General features: G+C 44.1%; 1 protein-coding gene and 1 long non-coding RNA gene across 4 annotated transcripts in view; one reads left to right on the top strand and one right to left on the bottom strand.

The window, feature by feature from the left end:
* LOC149978334 (uncharacterized) overlaps nucleotides 1-12,768 on the bottom strand; it is a 1,052,250-nt gene that overhangs the window by 680,656 nt on the left and 358,826 nt on the right. The gene's annotated exons all lie outside the window — the stretch shown is intronic.
* The window catches only part of LOC110489032 (protocadherin-1), a 388,535-nt gene that overhangs the window by 58,317 nt on the left and 317,450 nt on the right, over nucleotides 1-12,768 (top strand). The window lies entirely within an intron of this gene.

Raw genomic sequence — 12,768 nt, 5'->3', positions numbered from 1 at the left:
GGGCTTTATTGGCATGGAGACATATGTTAAAATTGCCAAAGCAAGTGATGTGGATAATAAACAAAAGTGAAATAAACAATAAAAATTTACAGCACACTTCACAACAGAAGTTCCAAAATAATAAAGACATTTCAAATGTCATGTTATGTCTATATACAGTGTAGAAACAATGTGCAAATAGTTAAAGTACAAAAGGGAAAATAATTTAACATAAATATTGGTTGTATTTACAATGGTGTTTGTTCTTCACTGGTAGCCCTTTTCTTGTGGCAACAGGTCACAAATATTGGTGCTGTGATGGCACACTGTGGTGTTTCACCCAGTAGATATATGGTCATACATTTGGCACGAGGTTAGGAAGTACAGCTCAGTTTCCACCTCATTTTGTGGGCAGTGTGCACATACACTGTAGTCTGTGTTCTCTTGAGAGCCAGGTCTGCCTTTCTCAATAGCAAGGCTATGCTCACTGAGTCTATACATAGTCCAAGCTTTCCTTAAGTTTGGGTCAGTCACAGTGGTCAGGTATTCTGCCACTGTGTACTCTCTGTTTAGGGCCAAATAGCATTCTAGATGCTATTTGTTTTTTTGTTAATTCTTTCCAATGTGTCAATAAATATATATTTTGTTTTCTCATGATTTGGTTGAGTCTAATTGTGTTGCTCTCCTGGGACTCTGTGGGGTCTGTTTGTGTTTGTGAACAGAGCCCAAGGACCAGCTTGCTTAGGGGATTCCTCTCCAGGTTCATCTCTCTGTAGGTGATGGCTTTGTTATGGAAGGTTTGGGAATCGTTTCCTTTTAGGTGGTTGTAGAATTCAACGGCTCTTTTCTGAATTTTGAAAATTAGCCTAATTCTGATCTGCATGTATTATTTGGTGTTTTACGTTGTACACAGAGGATATTTTTTTGCAGAATTCTGCATGCAGTCTCAATATGGTGTTTGTCCCATTTAGTGAATTATTGGTTGGTGAGCGGACCCCAGACCTCACAACCATAACTTTTTAGCCATACCCTAATTGGTAAGTCGAATTTGATGTTCCTTTTGATGGCATAGAATGCCCTTCTTGTCTTCTCTCAGCTCATTCACAGCTTTGAGGAAGTTACCTGTGGCGCTGATGTTTAGGCCAAGGTATGTATTGTTTTTTGTGTGCTCTAGGGCAACGGTGTCCAGATGGAAATGTATTTATTATTTTATTTTTATTTCTTTGACTTTTTTTGGAACACCATAATTTTTTTGCCAGGGCCCAGGTCTGATATAATCTGTGCAGAAGATCTAGGTGCTACTGTAGGCCCACCTTAGTTGGTGACAGAAGCACCAGATCATCAGCAAACAGTAGACATTTGACTTCAGGTTATAGTAGGGTGAGGCCGGGTGATGCAGACTGTTTTAGTCCCCTCGCCAATTCGTTAATATATATGTTGAAGAGGGTGGGGCTTAAGATGCATCCCTGTCTCACTCCACGGCCCTGTGGAAAGAAATGTGTGTGTTTTTACCAATTTTAACCCCACACTTGTTGTGTGTTTGCATGATTTTATAATGTTGTATGTTTTTCCCCCAACACCACTTTCCATCAATTTGTATAGCAGACCCTCATGTGTCAAATTGAGTCAAAGCTTTTTTGAAATCAACAAAGCATGAGAAGACTTTGCCTTTGTTTTAATTTGTTTGTCAATTAGGGTGTGCAGGGTGAATACGTGGTCTGTTCTACGGTAATTTGGTAAAAAGCCAATTTGACATTTGCTCAGTACATTGTTTTCACTGAGCAAATGAACTTGTCTGCTGTTAATGATAATGCAGAGGATTTTCCCAAGGTTGCTGTCCCATGATAGTTATTGGGGTCACATTTGTCTTCACTTTTGTGGATTGGGGTGATCCGTCCTTGGTTCCAAATATTGGGGAGGATTCCAAAGCTAAGGATGATGTTAAAGAGTTTAAGTATAGCCAATTGGAATTTGTGGTCTGTGTATTTTATAATTTCATTGAGGATACCATCAACACCACAGATCTTTTTGGGTTGGAGGGTTTGTATTTTGTCTTGTAATTCATTCAATGTAATTGGAGAATCCAGTGGGTTCTGGTAGTCATTAATAGTTGATTCTAAGATTTGTATTTGATCATTTATATATTTTTCCTGTTTGTTCTTTGTTACAGGGTAAAAAATATTGGAGAAGTGGTTTACCCATACATTTCCATTTTGGATAGACACCTCTTCCTGTTGTTGTTTGTTTAATGTTTTCCAATTTTCCCAGAAGTCGATTCTTCAATTACATTGAGCAGATTTCTGACATGCTATTCCTTCTTTTTCCGTAGTGTATTTCTATATTGTTTTAGTAATTCACCATAGTGAAGGCGTATGCTCAGTTTTTCTGGGTCTCTATGTTTTTGGTTGGATAGGTTTCTCAATTTCATTCTTAGATTTTGCATTACTCATCAAATCATTTGTCATTGTTGTTCATTTTCTCTGTTTTCTGTTTTGAAATGTTTAGATTTGATTGGGAAGCTGAGAGGTCAAGTATACTGTTTTGGTTTTCTACTGCCAAGTTTACACCTTCACTATACTGTGGAACATTTTGTCCAGGAAGTTGTCTAAAAGGGATTGAATTTGTTGTTGCCTAATTGTTTTTTTTTGGTAGGTTTCCACACTACTTTCCTTCCATGTATAGCATTTCTTAATATTATTCAGTTCTTTGGCTTTGATGCCTCATGATTGAGTATTGCTCTGTTCAAGTAGACTGTGATTTTGCTGTGATCTGATAGTGGTGTCAGTGGGCTGACTGTGAATGCTCTGAGAGACTCCGGGTTGAGGTCAGTGATAAAGTAGTCTACAGTACTACTGCCAAGAGATGAGCTATAGTTGTACTTACCTTAGCAGTCCCTTCGAATCCTACCATTGACTACGTACATACCCAGCGTGCGACAGAGCAGCAGGAGTTGTGAACTGTTTTTGTTGGTTATGTTGTCGTGATGATGATGTCATCTCCAGGTAGATGTTTGTCCCGCTGTGTACTGAGGGAGTCAGGTTCTTTTTTTGAATGTAACCTTTATTTAATCAACTAGGCAAGTCAGTTAAGAACAAATTCTTATTTACAATGGTGGCTTACACCGGCCAAACCCGGACGACGCTGGGCCAATTGTTCGCCGCGCTATGGGACTCCCAATCACGGCCGGTTGTGATTCAGGCTGAATTTGATCTAGGGTGTCTGTAGTGACGCCTCAAGCAATAATATGCAATTCCTTAGACCGCTGTGCCACTCGAGAGCCATTTCTGGCGTTTAGGTTGCCACAGACTAGTACATGTCCCTGGGCCTGGAAATGATTGATTTCCCCCTCCAGGATGGAGAAGCTGTCTTCATTAAAATGTGGGGATTTTAGTGAGGGAATATAGGTAGCACACAGGAGGTCATTTTTCTAAGTTGAGATCATTTGCCTTTGAATTTCTAGCCAAATGTAAAATGTTCCTGATTTTGATTTAATAGAGTGAGTTAGGTCTGCTCTATACCAAATTAGCATACCCCCTGAGTCCCTTCCCTGTTTCACACCTGGTAGTTTGGTGGATGGGACTACCAGCTCTCTGTAACCAAGGGGGCAACCAGTGCCATCTCCTCTATACCATGTTTCTTGTAGGACGACAATGTCTGTATTTCTGATGTCTTTGATGAAGTCCAGGTTCCTGCTCTTTAGGCCAAAGGCAGATGACCTCAGGCCTTGGATATTCCAGGATGAGATTGTGAAGGCTTTGTGTTCCATAAAGTGTCCAATGTTGTTGGTTGTGTGGTTTGGCCTCAGGCCAGTAAGCGTCTGTGTACATGCCATTGGCTTGGGCTAGTGTAAGAGTGGGGGCCTGCAGTTCTGGCAGAGTGTCTTGCTGGTCTGGGCGGGGTGTCTATTAATCTATTGCTCTTATGTGAGGTGTTGGGGCTGTGGTTGAGGGCGGGCGAAGGTGGGCACTGCTGCCTTGTAGAGGTGGACCTGGTTGTAAAGGCTGTTCAAGTCCAGGGTGGAGTGGTGGACCAGGTAAACATTTGGTTTTGAGGCACAGTCACAGGAAATACAGCGTTTACCCATTGTATAGCAGGGTGGAAGTATTTTCGTGGTAGCAGGGTGGATATAACAATTTGTGTGTTGGGTAAAGTAGAAGAAGCTTTTACAATCACTTCCTTGAGTGCTGTGGCCACCCTTTACTGTTGTGCTCTCAGGTCGTTTGTACCTGTATGTATTATCATGTGGCTAAGTGACCCTCGTTGGCTCAGAGGGGGTGGGATCCCCTGGGCTTGGGGTTCTTCATTTGTCTGCCTGCTGTGATATCGAGGCTATGGTCAGGGGCACGCCATCTCTCTCTATCTCTCTCAATTAAATGTTTTATTTCAATTCAACTTTAATTGAAGGGCTTTATTGCCATGGGAAACATATATTTACATTGCCAAAGCAAGTGAAACAGATAATATACAATACATAAAGTAACAGTAAATATTACACTAACAAAAGTTCCAAAAGAATAAAGACATTTCAAATGTCACATTATGTATATATACAGTGTTGTAATGACATATACTCTCTCTCTCTCTCTCTCTCTCTCTCGCTGCCTGTCTCTCTCTCTCTCTCTCTCTCTCTCTCGCTGCCTGTCTCTCTCTCTCTCTCTCTCTCTCTCTCTCTCTCTCTCTCTCTCTCTCTCGCTGCCTGTCTCTCTCTCGCTGCCTGTCTCTCTCTCTGCCTCCCTCCCTCTCTCTCTCTCTCTCTCTCTATCTCTCGCTGCCTGTCTCTCTCTCGCTGCCTGTCTCTCTCTCTGCCTCCCTCCCTCCCTCTCACACTGTTTGTTTGCATTTCATTTGCATCTGGCCCTTGACTACTCTGTGTGGCTACTGTTACCCTGGAGACAGTGTCTGGCAAGAACGTCCTTTATCCCATTGACCGGTATTTGGTTGTGTGTGTGTGTGTGTGTGTGTGTGTGTGTGTGTGTGTGTGTGTGTGTGTGTGTGTGTGTGTGTGTGTGTGTGTGTGTGTGTGTGTGGAAGCCAAGATGGTATGTGGGTATTTGAGGGGTTGTAAGTGTCCCACCTCTCACATTTGACTTCCTGGGGGCACTTACCTACATAGGTTAACCCTCAGTCACTAGCACTTACCAATGCAGAGCTATACTGTTCATTGAGAAAGCCAACATCAGTTGTTAGCCTTCCAAGAGAGCCTTGTTGAATGCTTATTCAGTTGTGACATCCCCTAACAGTCGCTTATTCCAAAGCCATGATGGCGCATGAATTAAATTAATCAGGAATTCCATACATTTGTATATTTGCATCCAATCAAATGCAATCCCCTGCTCACACCAGTGTAAGACATACGTTAACCTTCATTCAGATTCATTTAAGGTCTTTGGAGGAAAAAAACTGCAAATCGAATTACTGCAACAGAGGAAATTGGTTTTGCTAACACTGCTTAACTTGCTTTACACCTAAACACACACACACACACACACGCACACCCACACGCACATGCACACGCACACGCACGCACACACACACACACACACACACACACACACACACACACACACACACACACACACACACACACACACACACACACACACACACACACACACACACACACACACACACAAAAACAACCAAACACATTTGCACCTCTACTGCGGTGTCATTCTCAATTGAAATCTGTCTGGAAACGATGCCTTCTCCTCTATGGTCTTGTCAGGTAGTGATTGCAGCGCAGGCAAACAGCCTTTCTCTTTCAATTACACTGAAGTGTCAATATGTATGTTTCCCATTACCTTCGGCAGCCAGCGTTTCCAGTGTGTTTTGTTGTTGTTGTTGTGTCTGCAGTTCTCGCCCAAGAGGAAGACATGTGTCTAGCTCCCTTTACAATGACAGCTTGAAAAAACGGTCTGAACTTGTTTGGATTTGGATCTGGCATTCGGTATTAAAGAGGCTACTACAGCTTTTCTTATCTTAGTTTGATCACCCTGTTGCAGGAGATTTAAAACGTGTAGTGTATTTGAGATTTAAAAAAGGCTTCTGAAGTTTGTTGGTTTTTCACTTTGAAATTTCAGACTTGATTTTCCCTTACATACAAAAAATGTATCAACCCATACAAAAATATACTTCACATTTCCTTTTGCCCCAGGATTATTTTCCTATAACTGGCTTAAATGAAGATCCTACACCTGTATGTGGTTACGATGGTTCAGTTGAAAGGAGCATGGTGTGTTGGGGATATAGTATAGGCTTACGGGTTTCATTTCTGTATGGACTGCATACTGAATAGTATGTCTGTAAGTCGCTTCGGATAAAAACGTGCTAATTAATTGTATCACAGTAGGCTATAGAAAAAGTAGGCCTTTGTTAAGATAGCAGACCCTGCACCCTCTTTAGCTGGTGTGGAGCAGCAACATTTGAGGCTGAGGTTCAGGTGCAACATTCGGTGATATTTATTTACAGTGATGAAGAAAACTAGGTTCAGATGTTGTACTTACAAAAACAGATCATGAAAAATTTAGAAAAAAAAAAACGTATAATTTGCTACAAATAATAAACGTATGTCGCCAAAATGCCTCTAACACATGGCAAAATGGCCATAAACACACAAATCTGATATCATATATTGACGTATTGTATATGGTACAGCTATAGTAGTAACGACATTCTCCCCAACGTGCCACAACCTGGCAAAAACCATTCAGACCTTTAAACATGTACATTTGCAATGACAGTGATTAACACACTTTAATGGTGACATGTTTGCACAATTTAGGCTTACATTACAATGGACAACAGCTAATGAAAACAAATGCATAATTAGCATAATGATGAATATTTTAGATAAACAATGAAACACCTCTTAACCGGGATAAACCAAATGCAAAAAGGGCACATAACCATTGCGTAATCCCGCCGGGTGCTCAGCTAGGAAGTCAAGACAGTCCAACAGCGTTGGTGAGTAGAAGAGGTTGGCAATAGAAAAATAACAGAAGTACTAAATCTGACATGATAGAGAGACTCTGCCATTCTTGCCCTTTACATGATTACGTGGAAACATGTTTGAAGGGATTAGCGAAAGCATAGGTAATTTAGCAAGCAAATGTTTGTACCAAACAATCAGTTTGTTTGTCTGGGGGGAAATGGAGGGAAAGGTCCTGACATGTGGATGGCTCACAGGCGCATCGTAACAACGTGTTAGGCCCACAAACAAAACATGGTGTACGGTTCGAAGATCGAAGAAGATCGAACCTTTATTTAACTATTTTAGGGGGACCATGAAATAGAGATCATATGCTTGTCCAGTACGAATGTAGAATTTGTGTTCACCATCTCGCCCATTAGGCCTACAGTAGCAAATGTGTGGGTTACTGAGAGGATGGCATTAGGGAGTCCTTCTAACCAATGTGTGCCTACCGCTCTATGCACACAGTTGATGCTAATGTGTCTTAATAACTAAATGCACTGTCCTACTTGTTTTACATTGCATTAATGGGCATGAAAGATGCATGAGTGAGTGGGTGTGTTTGTTTGGAAATGTGAGGGTTTTTATTTTCTTGTTGTGGCTATTTTTAAGTGTGTATTGAGTTTATGCGTGTATGAGGGCTTGAGTGTTTCATTTCCACATTGTACCGCACTACTTAGGTTTGAACTGTATTTTTTTGGTGTGTGTCTATGGATGCTCTTGTTTGGGTGTGAGGCCTATGTTTGGGGGGGGTGCCACTAAGTTGGTTGAATAAGGTGGACATTTCTTCAGGCAGATGAGCTGTCTGTGCTAAGCATGGCTCTGAATGTTTCAGTTGCAGCAGCTGCAGTGTGTGTGTGTGTGTGTGTGTGTGTGTGTGTGTGTGTGTGTGTGTGTGTGTGTGCGCTCTCAGTGGGGGTTCGACCCAGCCACAGCCAATCACCCTCAATCACTCAAGATTACACCCTTACAGCTGAGGAGTCGCCACAGGGCACCCAGCACATTGTTCCGGAAAGGAAAGTGTGTCTGTGTGTGTGTGCCTGTCTGTAGGCGGTTAGGGGTTAGGTGTAGAGTGAATTATTCACTCATTAATTTTGTAATTACAGCTTTGCCTAAGGACAGGACTTTGATTTGTCTAGGGTTTCTCCACATGACTGCAAACATGGGTGAATTACAGTGAGCTACAGTTGGGTTTAGAGCAGAGTCTTATTGACTAGTCATTTGACCTTTGTCCTTTGAATTGGAGGTGACCGTGGTCAGTGTGACAGAGGGATTATAGACCAGTTCTCTCTGGCCTCCACAATATGCTGATCTTACAACCACAGGACATGAGATATGCACACACACTTGAGTTACATCCTTCCTTCAACCCTCTTCTATTTCTCTCCTATCTCTCCAGCTCTACATTTTTTTTCCATTCCTGCTGATATTACATTCCTAGCATAACTGACTGGGATGGAATGCGTGAAATCAGATATCAGAAGAAACTGTAAGGGCCTGTCTCCTATGGACAGACGAACAGGTGATAAAGTTCACGCTTGCCTTAATCAGTAGAAGTTTGTTCTGGCTTAACTACCATCAATACACCCCCCCCCCCCCCCCCCCCCACACACACACACACACACACAAATACAAACATACACACCCACTTCAAAGCCTAGCTAATGATGACTTGTTTTGAAGTCACACACAGACGCCACACCTGCCGGTGACCTCTGCAACGGACACCTTGGGTGTAGGTTCACTCCCTGTCTAAGCCATATGGTGACTGATAAACCCAGACACCCAGACAAATACTCACACAGCTGTGTAGCCTTTCAGAGAGAGGACGCGGTCACACGCACGTCTTGTATGAACCTCTGACCAAACTGTACACTAGAAAGAGCTTTATCGTTTTACTATCAGTGGAAAGACTGAAGCAATGACAAGGAATACAGTACAAAACTGTTCTACCAGGCTTTGTCCAAGCCCTGAAAAAATACAGTTTGCCTTTGAAGATTAAAAGGTTGAACTCTGCATGTAAGCAGTGTGTTGGGAACTTCTTCTTTTGAAACAATGCTCGTCCACGTCTCTCCTTGTTGCCGTAAAAGTCTGACCTTGCCTGCCCTCACCTGAACATAATTTGAATGAAGGAGCTAATAGAATATTCACGTATTTTAGACAGATCCATTTATTTTTTCTATCCTCCAAGGTCACCAGTGACCAGGACTGATGATGAATACAAAGAAGTCTTCTTATTTATTCCCATATGCACTGAACTCCAAATGTGAGGAGAAATAGAGCATTTTTTGTTGGTTTAATTTTCACTCCAACGATCCCAATGCCTCCCAAAAACTTCGAGGCAGGTCTGTGACCAGGCAGAAATCTTGTTTCCCCCTTCCTTCCCCCCCCCCCCTCATTTTCTACCCCATCTTCCTCCTCCCTTCTTTTTTTTGTGAGAGAGAAAATGCTCATTAAGAACATAATTGTGTAACACGGATTGAAAACGTTATGTAATTCCTCTGTCAGCCGACGAAGTAAAATAATTCTGCCTCTTGTTCTCATCAGATGCCACTGGGGGCTTGCAGACAGTTGGTCTCTCTTTTTATAAACATGGAATTGTTTTCGGCAAAGTCGGCAATTGATCAGGGACCGTGTGAGTAAACTACACAGCGCTCTGAGCAAATGCAGAGTTAAATGTGACTACACTCCGCGGTAAAACGCTTCCAATGAAGGCGGCCGTGGGAAAATAAAGAGTGTTTAAAAACGGCTGTACCTGGATCATATTTCTTCGGGCTTATTACAGTTGACGTTTTCCTTGCCGACAATCACTCCTGCATGTAGACGTGATCATGCCAAGATTCCATTAATGGGGTTTATTGCACCATGGCGTGCCAGGAGTGATAGAGTGGAGGCAGCTTGTCTTTCAGGAGCGATAGAGTGGAGGCAGCTTGTCTTTCAGGAGTGATAGAGTGGAGGCAGCTTGTCTTTCAGGAGTGATAGAGTGGAGGCAGCTTGTCTTTCAGGAGTGATAGAGTGGAGGCAGCTTGTCTTTCAGGAGTGATAGAGTGGAGGCAGCTTGTCTTTCAGGAGTGATAGAGTGGAGGCAGCTTGTCTTTCAGGAGTGATAGAGTGTAGGCAGCTTGTCTTTCAGGAGTGATAGAGTGGAGGCAGTTTGTCTTTCAGGAGTGATAGAGTGGAGGCAGCTTGTCTTTCAGGAGTGATAGAGTGGAGGCAGCTTGTCTTTCAGGAGTGATAGAGTGGAGGCAGCTTGTCTTTCAGGAGTGATAGAGTGGAGGCAGCATGTCTTTCAGGAGTGATAGAGTGGAGGCAGCTTGTCTTTCAGGAGTGATAGAGTGGAGGCAGCTTGTCTTTCAGGAGTGATAGAGTGGAGGCAGCTTGTCTTTCAGGAGTGATAGAGTGGAGGCAGCATGTCTTTCAGGAGTGATAGAGTGGAGGCAGCATGTATTTCAGGAGTGATAGAGTGGAGGCAGCTTGTCTTTCAGGAGTGATAGAGTGGAGGCAGCATGTCTTTCAGGAGTGATAGAGTGGAGGCAGCTTGTCTTTCAGGAGCGATAGAGTGGAGGCAGCTTGTCTTTCAGGAGTGATAGAGTGGAGGCAGCTTGTCTTTCAGGAGTGATAGAGTGGAGGCAGCTTGTCTTTCAGGAGTGATAGAGTGGAGGCAGCTTGTCTTTCAGGAGTGATAGAGTGGAGGCAGCTTGTCTTTCAGGAGCGATAGAGTGGAGGCAGCTTGTCTTTCAGGAGTGATAGAGTGGAGGCAGCATGTCTTTCAGGAGCGATAGAGTGGAGGCAGCTTGTCTTTCAGGAGTGATAAATTGGAGGCAGCTTGTCTTTCAGGAGTGATAGAGTGGAGGCAGCTTGTCTTTCAGGAGTGATAGAGTGGAGGCAGCATGTCTTTCAGGATGATAGAGTGGAGGCAGCTTGTCTTTCAGGAGCGATGGGATGAAGGAGGCTTTTCTCACGCTGGGCTATGAGGAGAAGCTCTCTGCTGTGACCGTGTTTGTGTGTTTATTGGATAGGACACAGAGCAGCTGTCTACCTGTGTGTGAGAAAGGAAGGAAGAAATAAGGAGAGGTGGCTTCATGTCTGAGTGTTGGTCACACAGAGATGGCCTGTCTCTCACACCACTGAATCCTGTCTCTACTCTCCTCTCATTGCTAGACATGAATAGTGTCGCAGACAGAGTGTGTGAAGCTTCTCTCAGACAGAGGATGTTCTAAGCACCAAGGCTCCTCCTCTCTCTCTTCCTCTCTCTCTACTAATACCAATCTCTCCTCTCTCTCTTCCTCTCTCTCTACTAATACCAATCTCTCCTCCTCTCTCTCTTCCTCTCGCTCTACTAATACCAATCTCTCCTCTCTCTCTTCCTCTCTCTCTACTAATACCAATCTCTCCTCCTCTCATCTCACACAGCTTTGTGGTGGCCAATTCAAGTAAAGTGTTGACCCAATCTACATAGTTGTGCTGTATACGCACATACTACATGCAGTACACATTCTCCCGTTTACCTCCTATGTAAATGCTGAAAGCGACATTTCCAATGTGGACCCTCCACAGTGAACGTCCGACTTCTTTAGTCGCGTGGCTTAGTAAGTGGCTATTTATTCCGCCCAACACTTCGGAGCTAAGGCACTGAAAGAGGCAGTATATTAAGTGCTGCCATTTGTGCCGAGAGCTCTCTCTTATTCTTTCCCTCTCTCCTCCACTCCTTTGTCCCCTCCCCAGCTCTCTCCATTCAGTTTGCCCTGGCGATGACGATGGTGGGAGCATCGTCATCCGTTTGTTTGCTAGGCAACCATCAGCAGGCCTTTCTCAAACAAGATCCCTTTGTAATTCACAGTGTAACGAGGACTGTGATATTGAATAATATTGAATCCACCAGTCTGGCCATTATACCCCCCCCCACCCCCCCCCCCCACACACACACACACACACACACACACACACACACACACACACACAATAATGTGGAGGAGGCCCCATATGAGGAAAGAGCTCTGACAGCATTATGAAGTGAAATTGGAATGAAGCGTAGACGTGGTCTAGCTAGCCACTTTAGTAGTTATCCACTTTATAATGTGTCTCCGGCCTTTCTATCTCATGTTCTATCCTTGTTGATTAGGAAGACCGTAGAGAAGGAGGAGGAGAGAAGCTTGTAATAGTGTGTTTTGTTTAGTGCATTTTGTCATGTACTGCTGCTTTATTGATAGGGTTACTCACACACCCCAGTCCACGTTCACACCACAGTCCATGTTCACACAGACACCCCAGTCCACGTACACACAGACACCCCAGTTCACGTTCACTCACACACCCCAGTCCACGTTCACACAGACACCCCAGTTCACGTTCACTCACACACCCCAGTCCACGTTCACACAGACACCCCGGTCCACGTTCACACAGACACCCCGGTCCACAGACACCCCGGTCCACACAGACACCCCGGTCCACGTTCACATAGACACCCCGGTCCACGTTCACACAGACACCCGGTCCACGTTCACACAGACACTCCGGTCCACGTTCACACAGACACCCCGGTCCACGTTCACAAGACACCCCGTTCCACGTTCACACAGACACCCCGGTCCACGTTCACACAGACACTCCGGTCCACGTTCACACAGACACCCCAGTCCACGTTCACTCACACACCCCAGTCCACGTTCACACAGACACTCCGGTCCACGTTCACACAGACACCCCGGTCCACAGACACCCCGGTCCACACAGACACCCTGGTCCACGTTCACACAGACACACTGGTCCACGTTCACACAGACACCCCGGTCCACACAGACACCCCGGTCCACGTT

The sequence above is a fragment of the Oncorhynchus mykiss genome, chromosome 14 (genome assembly GCF_057628025.1).
Source record: "Oncorhynchus mykiss isolate SJ-2025 chromosome 14, ASM5762802v1, whole genome shotgun sequence".
Classification (NCBI taxonomy): domain Eukaryota; kingdom Metazoa; phylum Chordata; class Actinopteri; order Salmoniformes; family Salmonidae; genus Oncorhynchus; species Oncorhynchus mykiss.
Note: the sequence above shows the minus strand (reverse complement) of the source record. Positions and strands in the feature narration are given on the sequence as shown.